Here is a 5,917-nt window from a genome sequence, read left to right as displayed (position 1 = left end):
CCGCCCCTTGGGGGATGGGGAGAGTGAAACGGGCATCCCACTTGGCCTCTGGAGGAGTGAGGTGAGTAAGGGATGTTGCCCTCAGTAGGTGTCATGGGGGTAGCAGACGAGGAAAGTGCGGTGGACGTTCCCTCCCCGGCAGGCACAGTGGGTGCCGCTGCAGTTCCATGAGACCCTGGGACTGCAGGTGAGAGGGGCACGGTGGGCGTCCTCTCCCCGGCAAGCATGGTGGGCGTCGCCTCAGTCCTGCTTCCTGTGGGGGCTGCAGATAAGGGAAGTACAGTGGACATTCCCTCCCTAACAGGCACAGTGGGCGCCGTCATGGTTCTGCCTTGCCCTGGGAAGGCAGGTGAGAGGAGCACGGTGGGCATCCTCTCCTCGGTGAGCACGGTGGGCATCGCCGCGGTCCTGCTCCCTGTGGGGGCTGCAGATGTACGAAGTACGGTGGACATTCCCTCATCGACGGGCATGGTGGGCGCCGCTGCAGTTCTGTTTTGTCCTGGGACTACAGGTGAGAGGAACACAGTGGGTGTCCTCTCTCCGGCAAGCACAGTGGGCGTCGCCGCGGTCCTGCTCCCATCAGGGGCTGCAGGTGAAGGAAGTACAGTGAAGGTTCCCTCCCCGATGAGCATGGTGGGCATCGTTGCAGTCTTACAGGGAGCAGTAGGTGAAAGGAGCACAGTGGGCGTCCTTTCCCCAGTGAGCACAGTGGGCATCGTCAAGGTCCTACCTGGGACTGTGGTTACACGAGTCCCACCCCAATCCTGGCGAGTGCTGGTCTGGGTAGAGAGTAGTGCAGCAGGGTGGTGTATCTCCTGCAGGTTCCGTTGAGGGGAAGAGGGGGACAAGGTGACGAGGGATGTATGCCCATCTTGCTCAAGCCCTTTCTGCATCTCCTTGTGGTCTCCCTGTGGTGCTGGTATTTCATTTGGTAGGCCTACTAATAAACGTACTTTGCTGGATCATGGGATATCGCTGGTGCAACCAGATGCATAACGAGCGACTACTCCGTGAGACTGAATCGAGGCCTATTACCCACATAATACATCATTGCCAACTCCAGCAACATGGGCAAGTGGCCCGCTTTCCTGAGACTGATCCTATTTACAAGGCGATCTCTAAACGAGTTAACCCAGTGTGGAGGAGGCCAAGGGAAAGGCCATGTAACTGGAGCAGGTCGATCACTCCTGTCGGGAGATATTTAGAGGGGGAAGATTTGCTGCCTGGAGGGTTGAACAGAGGGACCTGCATGAGTGTAGTCGGAGGGTGAGTGAGGCTATGCTCTCCAAGGCGTTTGCCCCTTCTTGATTGATTGATTGACCTAGTATATACCTTGGTATGGACAGGGCAAAACAGCATGCGCTCAACTATTGGGAAGATGAGAGAGGACATGATATACCTCTTTTTAGGAGGAAAAAATCTCGAACAGATAGTTCAAACATTCGGTGTAAGCAGAACTGCAGAAATAATGATTATGGGCGCTTGCGGAAGGCACAACGGACAGCGGTCATCGTTCACGTCCCCTTACTGTTACCAGTACCACACCAATACAGAACTGGGAAATTATGACAACGATGGAAGGTAGCACCTGTTACCAGTGCTTAATCCCTATGAGACTAACTGAACCTAGTATGAAGCACACGATTAGCTGTTCGCAGACTGGTCTTCTGGGTTATGTGTTCGAACTCCAGCCTATGAGATTCATTTTGCCACCCACAACAAAACACTCAGTTATCATCATACACTAACTCTGTCCTCATTATGTAACAATGTTGTTTGACAGATAATGACAGTCACAGCTTATGGTTACAAACTTTAGCTAAGTGAAAGCTAAATCAATAAAGTAGCTCTGTGGCTAGTGTGAGGAGTGGTTGGAAGTTCAGGGAGCCAATGCCTCTCCTGACACTAAAAGCGCTCTCCCTCCATGCTGACTAAGGGATCTTTGTATGCAGCATGAGTTAGGAGTGTAATGCTGTAGGGTAGTGAGACCTAGGCAGTAGAGGAAGAGGATATTAGCAGGCTCAAATGTACAGAAATGGCAATGATTAGGTGGATGTACACTGCATTCTCTGAGTGCAAGGCCTGGGGGGGCTAGGTTAACAATGGAAGAGTTGAGAGGTAGGATGGGACTGGAGTGTATTGTTGTTGTAATGAGAAGTAGATTGAGATGGTTTAGACACGTGGAGAGTATGGGGTATGATAATTGGGTGCAGAAAATGAGAAGTGTTAATGCTGGGGGTAGGGTAGTGAGAGGTATATACCGAAAAAGACCTGGGACAAGGTCATTGAGTGAAACCTCTGGGTTAAGGGGCTAAGCAGGGAAGTTGCCAGAGATCGAGTAGCATGGAGAACCACCATTAGGTAACAAGGCCGACACATGCAAGCATATTGGAGCCTTCACTAACAAAAACAAAACGAATTGACAAAATATCTTGTGTGAACCTTGTGTGTTTGAGCATGTGAGCAGATGCTCCTTGAGATATTGGGATTTGAACCTGGGTACATTACGATTGCAGACCATCTCTCTACCAATTCAGTCACTGCCTTGTGTTTAGCTCAAAAATCACCTTAATCCTGGACTGGCATAGGTCTTTTTTAGTAACACCACAGGCATACCTGGGTATTATTCACCCGACCCTGGAAGAAAAAAAAATGTTCTAATCAATATTTATTCATGAAACCTGGTATGAGTGTGAACCTCTCTTGTTCACACTGATATAAGTATTAAAGAAAATTTAATGAGAGATAGCAATGTAAAAAAAATCCTGAGATCATAAAAAAACAAATTCGAAAGTTGATAGCTAACTATATACAGGAGTAAAAAAAATTTGTTTTGTCCTTATTTTATATTCCTTGCCAGCATCTTCAAAACCTCCCAAACACAGGCTGCTTACTACTCTTTTATCAGAAAACCACAAGTGAAAAATACTACCCACACAATAGGCATAGCCGGGTGGAAATCACCCAACCTTTGTAAACAGTATATGAAGACCGAGGTGTAGACCGTCACCCACCCACCTAACACCGAGTCTCAACACACAATGCAGCTACTATTTTAGAGGGAGAATGTTCTGGAGATAAAGAAACCATGTGTATAATACAGTGTTGCAATATCACCAGGTGAATTTCACCCAGGTATGCCCGTCCTGGGTTAACAGACTTGTATTTTGTAAAAATATTGATTTAACATGCAAATACATTTATTTGCAATGTAAATCAATATTCATGCAAAACAGAAGCCTGTCAAGGCATGTTTGCTATTTAAAGGGGAAATACCCACCAACTTTCACACGTTCTCACTCTGACTCCTGATATTTTATTAAGTTAAATTAAGCACAATTTTTTGACAAGATTTCAGATAACTGGGTGTTTATGAACTGTATAGTGATAAAAGTCACATTTTCTTATTAAAAATGCCAATTTGGTATTTCGTCGCACCAGGCCACTGACTGACTTCGTCAAGGTGCTTTGCTACAAAAAACACTACAACTGTATTGTATAGGGAAACCATTATAAAAGCCTAAATTGCCTCTGTCCACCCAAAGTCACCTCTTCAGGCACAAGATGATCCACAGGTATACATGGCGAGTGATGAGAAAAGTGGGTGGAGAACTCAATGAAAGGAAGGCAATGATTGATTATGTGTGTGTGGATGAAAGGATGCGAAGATGTGTAATGGATGCAAGAGCTTATAGAGGTTGGAGGAGTGGACTTTCTGACCACTACTTGGTGGTCGACAGTATCAAGATCCAAGCAAGATGGAGAAATAGAAAAAGGGAAGGATGGGAAGAAGGAGTAGTTGCAAGGAGAGTGGAATGATTACAAGAAGATGAGAAAATGGCAGAATATGAGAAAGAAGTAGCAGAACGATTGGGTAAATATGAAATGGAGCAGATGAGGGATGTGGAAGGTGTATGCAGGATATTCACAGAAGAAATATGTGCAGCATGTGATGTGGTGTGTGGGATGAAGAGAAGACGAAGAGGGGTGCAAGGAACAGCGTGGTGGAATGATGAGGTGAGACAGGCTGTGGCACAAAAGAAGAAAGCATACAATGAATGGATGAGAAATAGGGGGGTGGAAGAAGTTGAGAGGTGGAAGAGAGAGTTATATGTAGAAACGAAGAAAGAGGTGAAAAGATTAGTAAAAGAGAGTAAGAAGAGAGTGGATGAGGAATTTGGAAGGAATTTGAGTGTAAAGTGGAGGAACTGCATGAAAATGTTCTGGAAAGAGGTGAAGAGAGTAAGATAGGGTGGCAGTGAAGTTAGCAGGGGAGTGAAAGATAAAAATGGTAGATTGCTAGTGAAGGGAGAAAAAGTGAACAGATGGAGAGAACACTTTAAGGAATTGTTGAACATAGAGGATGGAAGGAATGCGAGTATAAGTGGGTAGGGAATGGCTGGGAGAAGGAGGGAGGTGAGAAAACAGGAAGAAATCAGTAGGATAGAAGTTGTGGAAGCAATGAAGAAAGTCAAATTGGGGAAAGCCCCAGGAATTGATGGAGTGTGTGGTAAAATGTTGAAGCATGGAGGAGAGATAGTAGTAGAATGGATGTGGAAGATGTGCAGACTGGCCTGGGAGGAAAGTAGAGTCCCGGAGGATTGGAAATCAGGTATAATTATTCCCTTGTACAAAGGAAAAGAGGAAAAACAAGTGTGTGGTAATCATAGGGGCATTTGTCTTCTCAGTGTAATAGGAAAAGTGTATGGTAGGATACTTTTTGACAGAGTTAGCGAAAGAACAGAGGAATTAGTTGGAGAAGAACAGGGAGGCTTTAGGAAGGGAAGAGGTTGTGTAGATCAGATATTCATTCGTAGATCTTTAGTGGAAAAGTTTCTAGAGAAGGGAAAGAAGTTGTATGCGGCTTTCATGGATTTGGAGAAAGCATATGACAGGGTGGATAGACAAGGATTGTGGAAAGTATTAAGAATATATGGAGTAGATGGGAAGTTGTTGAATGCTGTGAAGAGTATGTATGATGGTGATAAGGCTGCAGTGATGTGGATGGTAAACTGAGTGAATTTTTCTCTTTGAAGGTTGGGTTGAAACAGGGATGTGTCATGTCTCCATGGTTGTTCAATACGTACATGGATGGGGTAATAAAAGAGGTACAAGGTAGGGCAGTGGATGTTGGAGTGGCCCTGGTGAGAGAGGGTAGTGTTTGGAAACTCCCTGTACTGTTGTTTGCGGATGATACTGTGTTGTTGAGTGAAGATGAAGGGGAGCTGCAAGGCTTGGTGGATGAGTTTGGGAGAGTGTGTAAGAAACAGAATCTAAAGGTGAATGCAGGGAAAAGTAAAGTGATGTTCTTTCAGAGAGGTGAAGTCAGTGAATGTACAGTGAGGTTGGATGGTGAGGAAATGGAAAATGTGAGTACATTTAAGTACTTGGGTAGTGTGATGAGTAAGGATGGAAGTTTGCAGGGTGAAGTGCTTGAAAGGGTACAACAGGGAAGAAAGGTTGCCGGTTCCTTGAAAGCAGTGATAAGAAACAGGGAAGTGTAAAAGTTACTACATGACAGTATTGCGATACCAACTCTAACATATGGAAGTGAAGCTTGGACGTTGTTGGAAGGACACAAGTCAAGAGTGAGAGCAGTGGAAATGAGTTATTTAAGAGGAGCCTGGGGAGTCACATGGAGAGACAAGCTGACAAATGAGGATATAAAGGAGCATTGTGGTGTGGATGTGGATGCAATATGAAACATTAGGAGGAACACACTGACGTGGTTTGGCCATGTGGAGAGGACGGAGAGTGAGAGACTGACGAGGAGAGTGTATGTGAGTGAGGTGGAGGGAGGGGGAGGCCGAGGATGAGATGGAGGGATGGGGTGGAGAGGTATATGAGAGAGGGGGGTGTGAGTTGGGAGCAGGGCAGTGAAATGGTGGGGGACGGGGCGACGTGGAGGCGATTTGTT

Source organism: Coenobita brevimanus, chromosome 88 (genome assembly GCF_032717465.1).
Source record: "Coenobita brevimanus isolate Jiangsu-jjx chromosome 88, ASM3271746v2, whole genome shotgun sequence".
Classification (NCBI taxonomy): Eukaryota; Metazoa; Arthropoda; class Malacostraca; order Decapoda; family Coenobitidae; genus Coenobita; species Coenobita brevimanus.
This window is presented reverse-complemented; position numbering follows the sequence as displayed.